The sequence below is a fragment of the Sminthopsis crassicaudata genome, chromosome 3 (assembly GCF_048593235.1).
Source record: "Sminthopsis crassicaudata isolate SCR6 chromosome 3, ASM4859323v1, whole genome shotgun sequence".
NCBI lineage: Eukaryota > Metazoa > Chordata > Mammalia > Dasyuromorphia > Dasyuridae > Sminthopsis > Sminthopsis crassicaudata.
The window spans coordinates 448,227,974-448,240,092 of NC_133619.1; the positions used below are offsets into that span (position 1 = coordinate 448,227,974).

Consider the following 12,119-nt stretch of genomic DNA (forward strand, 5'->3'; position numbering starts at 1 on the left):
CTTGACCTTGCTTTTCCTTCTGTTTTGCTGGGCACAGACAATGTCAGCTTACTAGAACTATTCTTCTCCTCTCCCCTCCAACAATGTGTGTAATCAAAAGTTATATCTCTTGGTTTAAGAGAAGACCCCAGCAGGATTCTAATCCTTACTTTATGTATTATTCTAGTATAAGATATTAATCTCCCTTTGATAATTCCATCATCAAAGTTAATTTTCCTTTGATTTTCTGTCCTAAAAATGTTTGTGTTTTGGGGAGATTGCTGTGTTTTTGTACCGAGTGAGGTTAAAGGATCTTTCATTTTCAATCAATCTCAAATTCTCACTTGTCTTCTTATATAGTTTGATAGCTATGTTATTGATCATATTTTAAAGAGCAGAGCTGAATTGAGAAGGTGATTTAGCATTTCAGAAAGAAATGTTTTATAGTTTCCCCAGAACCCTTTTAAACTTTTCAACTTTAGCAAAGAACTTGAAAGATCAAGTAAACTAAATGCCCACTGTCGTGTTTAAACTATCATGCCCAAATCTACTGGGGGTGTGTCATAGAAAATGGAGTTAGAAGGTACCTGGTCTGCAGACCACTCATTCTGATCGCTACCTCTTAAGCCCAAACTGCCCAGATTCTTTTCAATCAAATTTCCAAACAAAGGTAAACTGGAAGTCTAAGAAGATTCATATTTAGAAACAGTAATAAAATTATCTGTAGCTTTGGGAAGAACTAACACACACACACACACTCCACTGAAGTTAATGTAGTGTTAACCATTATGTTAAACGTATGTAAAACACCAGAATTGTTTGATTTTTTTTTTTTCTTTTTTAATTTGGACCTATGATCTTATTAGTATTGGGAAATTCCCAGGAAGAAAACATCCCAGGAAGAAATCATCTGCTTTGCCAAAGATGGGTATTTGGTCTGCAATTCACTCTCTTAGAGAGTTGTCTGGGGCACTAAGAAATTAATTGGGTTTCAGTCAGTACATGTGGGAGGAAGGATTTGAATGCTGGTCTTCCTAACTCCAGTGCTGTCTCTCTGACCATCATTATGCCCTGCTATGTTACTGTGGAAGTATCAAGGTTCAATTCTTTGGGTCTAATAAGAGGTACTGATTTTGGAGACTTTTCCATGTTAGGATTATAGATTTAGAATTCAAAGGTAATTTAGAAGCCATTGAGTCCAAAAACCTTATTTTACAGATAAGGAAACTAAGGCACAGAGAAGTTAAATGACTTGTCCAATACCATCTTTTTTTGTTGCTAAATACAGTATCTTATTCATTATATTTCTCAAAGACAAAAAGGATAAGTAAATTTTGATTAATACTTATTTTTTTATTTGAATAATTAGGACAAAATGCTATTGTATGCATTAGTAAATATGTCATCTTTCATTATGAGTTTGCTTTTTACTCTTTTTGATGCTGTCATGATGCAGAATTTTGTTTTTATAACCATTATTAAAATGAACATTTAGGATATGCTTATTGGGCATATGTTCAGTTTTATTACATTTATTTTTAGTTGGATCTAAAGAAAGAAAATGAGATGAAGTCGTCTCCTTAAAAAACCCAACAACATGGAGCACCGTCATTAGGTATTCATAGGATGTACTGGCATAAAGAGCCCATATTGCTAAGTACGATACCTGCCTTGTCAGCATGATGTCTGCTTATATACTACATGGGTATATCAAATTCCTCGCTGCATTGTAAAATTGATTTCAAGGCTGTAACATTCTTAAAATTGAGTATTAAGTAGTTGTAAAAGTCCCTTGCAGTGGCATATGCCAGCTACCTAACAAAGGCTTCAGGAGAAATTTGGTTTACTATAATCTATGGTAATACAGTGAAGAATTACAGGTAGAGACAACACTCCCGTGGTATATCTGTCACAGCAATTTTTTCTCAAATGAACATTTTGTTTTACTAGCCTTAGTTAATCTATCCCCATAACTTACCTTTTAGGTCTAAACGACTTTGAGAAATTTCACAAGAAGCATGTGATCATGTTTCCATTTTTAGCACATCCTGTTTCTGAGAGCACCCCCACCCTTGCCATCTCTTCACTCATCCAGTTGTTATTTGCATATGGATCCTGAGGGGTTTATACTTTTCAATCTTTCCTAAACTATCTGCCTTTCTAGGTCAGTGGGGAAATGATTAAATCCTCTGGTGAGCCCCATGCTTTGAACTGGAAGAACAAAAGAGCAAGGAGGCAATGTCCATATTCTGCGTCTTTTCACAGCTGTTATACACGATTATTTCTGCAACATTAGATTCTCAGTTTTGGCAAGGCAGAACTCTTTCTGGAAGGTAATACATGCTCCTATTTTGTGGCGTATTTTCTGATTATACTTCAGTGAGTGATCAATTAGGCACAAGACAGGATGAAGGTGATAGCAATAGCAACACACATCCATAACTGCACAAAAGTTGCAGAGAATACAAAATTCTGAATAAAGCAAAAAACATTCGCATTTGGGTTTGGCATCTATTGTGTTAGCATATGCTATGAGCCCTGTGCAATATAGTGGTGTACAGTTTTGTTTTCTAAGCATTTGACTGAATCAAGGGATCAATATATTTTGGAATTTAAGAAAAAAAAACAAAAACAGGAATTGGTATAGTCAAGGAAACCACTCACCATAAGACAAAGGAGGTTAGTCTAAGTCAAACAGAATATAGAGAAATGATAAAGATAACTCAACAGAGTTTGTGAACCACACTGATGGATGAAGAAAGCTCAAAAGATAGATATAGGAAGTGGTCAATGGATTTCTGGTGGTCTGGGAAAAATATAATTAAACTTGATTGCATTACACTAAAAAACTAACCTAAGCTTTTGTTTGCAATTAGAGATGCTCTTATAAGATACCTACTAAAAAACCAAAGCTAGCATGACTACATGAATGCTCTTTATTTGCACCTCAGCACAATACAGAATGTTACTATGGAAAGATTAAAAGGGAAGAGAGTGGGACATAAGCCTTATTTGGGATTATTCTCTCTATATAGAAAATAAGGGATAAGGAATGACCAGTAATAATAAACTTCACTACCTATACAATACAGCTTCCTTAGGAGTTTGTATAAATTTTAATGATGGCAGATGCTTGAATTGGGAAATTACATTGGGCTTAATTACTGAGAACAGGCCTGTGATTTGGTGAGTCAGAGCAGCTCTCAGTCTGGGGTTATTTGTGAGCTCTCCTGAAGAAGTCTTGGAGGGTAACTGAAAGTGTTCTAATTATCTCAACTCTAGAGAAACCTTGTACCTGTTGATAGATGATTTTTTTTGTGGAATTTTTGCCGTTAGAATGGAAAATAGACACTAACTTATGGCTTATCACCTAGGTAGGCAAACCATATCCACTAGAAAACATGATGGGGAGAAGAATTGTTGATTAGTTCCCACTCTCCTTTTTCCCTACCAATATTCAACTTATTGTTTGATTGCTAGTGGCATTTTAAAACAAATCTGCCTTTCTAATTATTCTTTTATTTGGCTGGTGTAAAAATTAATTTACTGAACACATATTGACTGAACAGGAATTTTTAAATGGCCAAAAATGGATTAGGCTTGCCTAGAATAAAATTTTACAGTGGGAAACATAAAGGTTGAGGGGATTTTTTGGAGGGCTGGAAATAGAGTAAGTTGGGATGGGAAAAGCTGTTTGGAGATACTGGAAAAATATAATTTAACGATCAATTTTGGGGCAATTGAACTAGAAAAAAATAATTTTAGGTAGTTAATTATCAAGACCTGAGGTAGTGCTTATATTTAAATATATATATGTATATGTATAATTGTCATACACTGTTGGGATAGATCACAAAATCATCTTAAAACAGCAGATTCCTCGGTCTATTTCATCAAACTATAATCAATTTATGTCAATTTAGTTTTAACTTCTAAATTAATACTTTACTATATGTAATTATAGCCAGAAATCAATTTATAGTGGGCATGGCTATTTTTAACTCAGTATTCTTTTCTACTCTTAAGAACACAAATCCAACCTAGAGGACATCCCTAAACAATCCTGACTCATCTATCTTTATCATCATTTTGCTCAGATTACTCAGGTTGAAGCAGACTCAATCAAGCTGGGGAACAGGAAATATTTTGATACCTTAGTCTCTGGCTAAAGACTCATCTAATTCTCTTGAACTCAGACAAAGTGAAGGATAAAGCTATCTGAAAGTTATATGGTGTTCCAACTTTCAGGAGACAGATGATTGGGGAAATACACAAGAAAGTCTATTATTTAAAACAAAAACCACATCCAAATGAAAAGTCTTAACCACCATAAATCTACTTTTATCCCATTTAATAGTACTTACTTTTCACAAAATGTTAAGCAAAATTTTAATATGCATTTGAATACTATATAAATAATAAATTGATGAACCTTACTGATAAAATAGTGCCTTTTTGAAATAAGCACAAATATACACCCCTAAGAGATATTTTTATTTTAGATTATGAATATTATGAAAATGGAAAAATTCCTGCTTTTTATACATTAGCATAAGCATTTTATGGTTATTATATATGTATAGATCTATGTATACATATATAGTTTGCTATTATGCTACGTTAAGTTATATATATATATAAAAATTCTAAATCACTGACCTTACAATCTCAAGAACATTGGTTTCTTCCAGCAGATTTCAGGCCTCTGAAACCATGTTTTCAATCCGTAGTTATGTCCTTCATTTTTCCTTAAAAAGGAAGGAAAGACATTTCAAAAGGGGGGCATAAAGCTACTTTTTTAAAGAGAGAACTCAAAATGGATTTTTTTGGGGATATTATATTATAAGCATCATATGAATGGCATGTCCTCAAGCAAGCACCTAAATCCCATAAATGGCACAAATATAAAGATGACACACAGAAAAATCATTTGAAAGCATGGGGTATATAAGTCCATTGTACAAAAAGGTAAATAATTTTTCCCCAATGAGTTACATATAGATTCAAATCAAGTCTGTGAGAGTAATAAAACTCTTCTTCACATAGAAGGGCTCTTGTGAAAAAAAAATTTTTAAATGTTAAGACCAACAAATGTTTTACCCTGGGAAATTCAACCAAAGCAGAATAACTGGATAGTTCATGAAAAGGAAAGTAAACAAAAGCTATCTTTCCCTTGAAATATTTAAAAGAGGTACAATTGAGTTATTTGGATAATTCAAATCTTAATTTTATCAGGAATGTATAGAAATGTGAATAAGCCAAAGAAAATAATTCAAAGGAAGGGAAAAAACACTAAGAATATTATGTTCACACTGGCTCTGTTGTTTTAAATGTGTATATATCTATTTTTCCATTTATATATATACATATGTACACATTTAAAATATACATATGTAGGAATGTATAATTATAGGAATTAGAAAATATAAAAATTTATAATTTGACATTAATGCTTTTATGTTTAACTACAGCTAAAAACACTATTGTAAAAATGAACTTGTTTAATTATATAGTAAAAGCAAAATTTTCTAAAAAAAGTGACTGAACCTTTTTTTAAAAAAGTCATAGGTATTTTTTCTCAAGTGCTGTTAATAACATTAATATTAATCCAAATTGAATTAATATTAAACAATGACAATAAAGACATACTTTATTTCATTTTGCTTCCCCCCAGATTGAAATGTTTGTAGCTACTGAGATATAAGTATACTCTCTAAACTTTCAAGGTAAAATATTAATTAGGATTAAACTAAAATGCACTATATATACTCCCTAGGAAAGACTCTAAGAAACTTTAGTTACTGTCTTATGAAATGTAGGTCATTTATGGGATTTCCACAGGAACCAGAATAGTGAATTATAGGTGACCACAGCCAGCCAATGGAAGTAGTATTATATGGTGATAGGTGAAGTTAGAACACTGTTATTATTGTTCATCCTTTGAGTTCTAAAAGAACTGATGACATCATGGGTGATGTCAGTTCATGGGTTAATTGGATTTAAGTGAGGCAGAATTATACAAAGTCATCATCCTCACTCTCTCTCCCAGACTCATCAAAGTCCAGTGGCAGGACAAAAGGCAAGATGATTGGTGCCCCAGGATGTAGTGGATGATCTTATTGTCTTTGATGCCTGACCAAGCTGTCTTCATAGTCTTTAGAACAAATTGTTCTCACCCATTCATTCTGTCCCACATGGTTTGGGTAAAAATCCCCCTAATTCATTATGGATTTTTGAAGTCTGTTGATTATCCTCAACCTGGTTTAGCCCATCTGCTGAGGTGGTTTTACAAGGAACTGATCTCTGTGCATGCTATTCTTTTTTGGAGCCACAGATGAGATTGTAGGAAGATAGATACCAAAGTAGATGAGCAGTCCTGAAAAAGGCTTAGGAAGTCCTCTCTCCAGAGGCACTAATCCTTCCTAAACACTCCTTGTACCTCAAAAATTCAACATATGGCTTACTTAAATAGAATTAAGGAATACCCTGAATCTAGATTGATATGTTTGTTGTCAATAGAATTTAAATGGCATGTTCAAATAGTTTCTGAGAGCTTTGTCCCGGTGTCATAAAGAGCATAGGGTCCTTGTGTTCTGGTGATTAAGGGAAATCAGTAGAGTTTCAGAAATAAGAGATCCAGGCCAATCATGATCACAAAGAGTAAATCATAGAATGTGTTTAGTCACCTGAAAGATAACCAGGATACTGAGTCCAAGGGGCAAGAGAAGTGAGTGTGTAGCAATTCAAAAATTGGAACCCAAAAAGGTTTTTTTGGATACATGCACTATGAAGGGGATAAATAAGCATTAGTGAGATGATTGTGCTTTTGTACAACTTTATTGCGTATTATCCATTCTCTCTGCTTTCCTCTGTTAGGTTGGTGATGACCTGGCACAAAATCCAGTTTAAGAATTGAAGCTGGAAAGATGAGTAAATCAAAGGAACTATTGACCAGAATAAAAAAAAAAAAATAATGTAAATCTAGAGATTCCTAAAAAAAAAAAGAAACAAGTAACTATCATAACTGCAAGCAGAGACTCAAGTGAAAAATAGTTTTCTATAATAACCATAAGGATACCTGGAAGAAATAAAGCAAGAAATGTAAAATTTATTTTTAAATCATCTCTCCTTGATTTTCAAAGATCAGTTGTGGTGGTGGGGGTGTTTTACACTGAAAAACCTTACTTTAAAAATTATTCTACTATTTCTCACTGGAACCATGGATTTCACCTTCAGGGAATCTATTTCTTGAGTAAAGTTTGCCCATTTCTCTCCTAATCTATTATTTGTCCTCTCAATTCTTTTCTCCAGAGTTTTTACTTAATTTAAAATTTTCTTGCTTCATTTCTTTCAAATATTCTTATAATTATTATGCAAAATCCTTTGGTTTTCTTTTGAGTCTCTGCTTGCAGCTGTTAAGGAGTAACTTGTCCCTTCTTTTTAGGGATCTACATTAATTTTGGTCTATAGTTTTTTTGATTTACTCATCTCTTTAATTTCAACTCAGTTGTACCATGGATATGTTCCCCTGATTGTATTTTTTGCATGGATATCTAATTCTAAGTGTGGTTATTATGTATACTGTCTCAACTTAGTTAATAGGCCTTTTAAATATGAATATTACTCCTATTTAATATTTTTTACTTTGTAGTATATGACTGAGGTTATATGTTGAAAATTTTTTCCCTTTTTCATTTTCAAGTTAAAATCAACTCAATCAAGAAATAAATAAGTCAACACACATTTTATAAAGCACCTACAATATCCTAGTCACTGTGTAAAGTTTCAGGGATACAAAGAAATTCCAAAAACAGTCCCTGTTTTCAAGGAACTTAGAGTCAAATGGGGGGAGACAAGCAGCCAACAACTCTGTACAATCAAGATATATACAGGATAAGTTGGAGGCAATCATAAAAGGAAGGACCTAATATTAAATGAAGTCTAGAAAGATTCTTGCAGAAAGTAGAATTTGGCTAGGACTTTAAATTTTATGTATCCATAGATAAATATATTCCTCCATGCCTTGTTATATGTACTCTATCACTGGCCAAGAGCACACCATTTCTATTTGTTGAAAGCTGCTTCAGAAATTCTAACACCATCCTCTAAGACCATGTTAATCAACTCTTCTCTTCCCAAATACATTTTTTTATTCTTAAATCACCAGTAGTGATTATAAAACAAATAAACTGGTCTTTGGTTTCTTGCCCAGAGTTTCACAGCTCTTGGAGATGCTTTCTAAGTTTTCTCTGGCATCATTTATCCTCCCATATATAACTAGAAGTGAACATTGTTCTTAAAAGTTGACAAGCTTAGAAAGTTCTCTATCATAACTGAGATCCATACATTCATGCCATGGAAAGGTAGTAGTATTTCTGTTTATTTAGGTCAAGTTGACATATTCCATTGATCTACCCAGTGCCTTTGTATCCTCTCACCTGGGAATTGCCAAACACTACTGTTTTCTTTTTCCTCTTAACTGTACTGGATGATCTCTCTCCTCTAAATACTGATAAACCCTCTTGCTCATTCTATGATTTGAGGGATGTAGTATCTTCCTTAGATTTGCATCTCAAAACCTTATATAGCATGCCTCCAAAGAGCATTATCACTCAAAAGTTTCTTTTTTTTCTTTGAATCAGGATCATCCTGTCAACTTGAATCTTGTCTTTATGTTTGCAGTCCCTCCATTTAAAAGTGCATATGTTTAAAGCTATTTAAGAATGCAGAAATATATAAATTAAATTACTTCTAGAATATTTGTGTTAATAGCAAGAAGAATACTATTTGCATTAAATAACAGAATTTATAAAGCTGTGTCTTAGCGATGTTGTAAGTAAGATTTTGTAAGTCAAGTAACTGAAGAGCAAGTGTTTAAATGAATTTTCAAAGGTTGGCATGGCAGAATAGATATGGACCTGGCCTTCTTGAGTCCAATGAAAACCAATAAATCCTGCTTCTGATGTAAGACACATAAACTTCTCTGTATTCTAGGCAACAACAAAAAAAATGAAGATAAACTAAAGAATGGACTCATTTAGGAGTCTTCTATATCAGGGGTGTGAAACAAGTTTTTGTCTCTCTTTTGTCTCTATGTTTCTTTGTCTCTATCTTTCTCTTTCTGAAGATATGTATATGTATCTCTCTCTCTCTCTCTCTCTCTCTCTCTCTCTCTCTCTCTCTCTCTCTCTCTCTCTCTCTCTCTGATGCTGTCTCTATCTATCTCTGCAGATTTGTGTGTGTGTGTGTATGTGTGTATTCTAGAATCTCATCACTAACAGACTACACACCTAAGGCTTCTCCTAATTGTAGCCAGATCCAGTCTAAAAAGGAAGTCAGAAATATTTAACAAAATAAATAAAAATAAGACATACATAATGTATGATTTTTAAGTCAATCAGCACTGGCAGGGATATTTATGTATGGCTTAGTGATCCTATTTCTCTCTGAATTTGGTACCAGTGATCTTTGTCAAAGAAATATAAGCTTATATCCTGTCAAAAGCCACATGTGAGAGCCAAGACTAGAACCCAGGTTACAACTTTTACTTACATTTTCTTTCCACTACCTACACTGCTTCTGTTAAGAAAGTGACTTGAAAAAACAACAGTTGAATCCATTTCTGGAATTAGATGGAAAATATGATCATTTTTCACACAATCCAAATTTGAAAGGACCCTAGGATCTATTAGCTCAAGCTAGTGGTATTTATCTTGAGATAATTTGTATCAAATTCAGTTCCAGTCAATTTTACTATAACTGTAATTCAGGAGAAGATTATTCTATTTGGTTGAGCCCAAGTTTGCATCTGAAAATGCCACTCATGCTCCTTGCTCTGTCCTCTGGAACCAAGCAGAATAAGTCTTACTTCTATTAACATGACAACCCTTCAATAAATGGAATTCAATTATGTCTTCCTTAGGTCTTATTTTTCCCTCTCTGACTATCCCATTTCAACCAATATACTATGGCCCCTGAAGTATCTCAAATATTCTCCTGTTTGTCAATGTCCTTCCCAAAATGGGTGCTCTCTGAGACAGAGACAGAGATAAAGAGACAGAGGGATAGGAAAAGAATGAGAGGGGGGGAGAGAGAGAGAGAGAGAGAGAGAGAGAGAGAGAGAGAGAGAGAGAGAGAGAGAGAAAGGGGGAGAGAGAGAGAGAAAGAGATAGAGGGATAGGAGGAGAGAGAGAGAGAGAGAGAGAGAGAGAGAGAGAGAGAGAGAGAGAGAGGAGAGAGAGAGAGAAAGAGAGAGAGAGAAAGAGATAGAGGGATAGGAGGAGAGAGAGAGAGAGAGAGAGAGAGAGAGAGAGAGAGAGAGAGAGAGAGAGAGAGAGAGAGAGAGAGAGAGAGAGAGAGAGAGAGAGAGAGAGAGAGAAGGAGGGGAGAGAGAGAGAGAGAGAAGGAGGGAGGCAGAGAGAGAGAGAGATTAAGAACTTCTGCTGTAAAGCAAATAGGAAATATTAATTAGGTACCTCCTAAGTGCCAGGCATTATGCTAAAGTTTGAAGAGAAAAGAGAAAACAAAACAAAATCTCCCTACTCTCATGGAGCTCACAGCTCAAGTTCTAATGGAGAAAACTATTCAAAACATAAACAGGTTAAATTGAGGTAAGCTCAGCACTAAGACTAAGGAAGATTGGAAAAGCTTCTTACAGAAGGCAGAATTTTAGTTAGGATTTGGAGGAGGCTAAGGGAACTTCAAATTATTTTCCTGTGAGTACAAGTCAGAAACCAGTATAGTGTTATGAACATGGAGGACTCTAGAAGTCTGGGGATAGCTGAAGCTCACCAGAATTAGCACTTTTTGTCAGGGCTGATAAACTCTGTCCTATTTTGACTGGGAGCTAAGGAACATTTTGCTATAGCAATATAGCCAGGAGTCAAATTCCCATATTCCTAGGGGAAAGCCCTAGGTGAATTCATCCAGAGCAGCTAATTCTCTTTTACTACTTTTTCATTTATCTTGAGTTTTAACTCTCTATTAATCTTTTTGTCTATCTGTTTGAAGATCATTCTCCTTGGCAGAGAAAGAAAAACAGAAACAAAGTTTAAAATGCCAGCTTTCTACCTGTTCATGTCCTAACTTTTTCTCAGTCAGCATTTCTATCTCTTCTTTGGTCCTCCAACATAAATTGTAAAAGCCCCCTTTTTAGTCCATAGCACATTTTCCCAAGGATAATCATTTAGAACTTTTAGCACTCTAAAACATATTCTTATTGAACCGTACTTCTCTTTTGCATTAATCCATAGTTACCTACCTTTTCTTCCATTTTCTAATATATTACAATTGGTCAGAAACTCAGTATGTGCCAGTAGCAGGTTTTCTGCACTTCTCTCTCATTGATAACATCTCTGGGAGGGAAGTAATATGAAGAGTATATATCTCTTTTTATATTATCTATTTCACAAAGTTGTTGTAAGGAGTTTGTTTTGTAAACTATAAAGAGATAACTGGCAAACAAGAGTTGTAATTATTATCATTTATGGAACTTGTCTCATCATGTTTCTTAGGGTTTTTTTTACTTGTGATGATTATGAATTTTAGAATTAGAAATATTATTGCAATGAGGAAGATATTGCAACCAGGTTTGATCAGTTAAATAGTTTCATTAATACCTGGCAGTACTAAAAATTCCTCTATTGATATAAGTCCTTAGAGTGAGAAAGAAATAATATTAGGTAAAAACATTAGGTAAACTAAATATATGCAATGGGATCTCAGCATAGTGTCATCCTTGGACTCCTAGCTGTTTGTTTTTTTTAATGAAACTATTTTTGTAGCAAGGTCCTCTTGTCCTTCAGTAAGTAAATTCCTTGGAGTATTGTTGGAGTCAGAATACTGCTGCTTTAGAGAGATGTGTTCCTGAGAATTCAGTACATTAAGAGCCCTGCATTGACTAAGTACTTTGTATAATTCCACCCACTGAGAAGAAAGGTAATTTCTAATCACTGGGAACTTCTGGTTTTGTACCAATCAAACTGAAAATTTACTAACATTGCATTTGAGTAAGTAAATATATATCATGAGGAATGTGTATTGTGAAAATGAGTTACATGGACATAGTAATTTTTCTCAATTCAATAAAGATTTCATGAAGGGTCTGAGCTTTTAGAATTGATCTCTTTACAGTGGGTAAA

General features: G+C 34.2%; 1 protein-coding gene across 5 annotated transcripts in view; it reads right to left on the bottom strand.

Annotated features, from left to right (window-relative positions):
• CSRNP3 (cysteine and serine rich nuclear protein 3) overlaps nucleotides 1-12,119 on the bottom strand; it is a 244,031-nt gene that overhangs the window by 178,809 nt on the left and 53,103 nt on the right. The window contains exon 4 of one of the 5 annotated variants that reach the window (XM_074303231.1): nucleotides 4,639-4,727. The exons of the other annotated variants lie outside the window; for them this stretch is intronic. The gene's annotated coding sequence lies outside the window, so the exon portion shown is untranslated. The remainder of the gene's footprint in view (nucleotides 1-4,638; nucleotides 4,728-12,119) is intronic. 5 annotated transcript variants of the gene reach the window in all.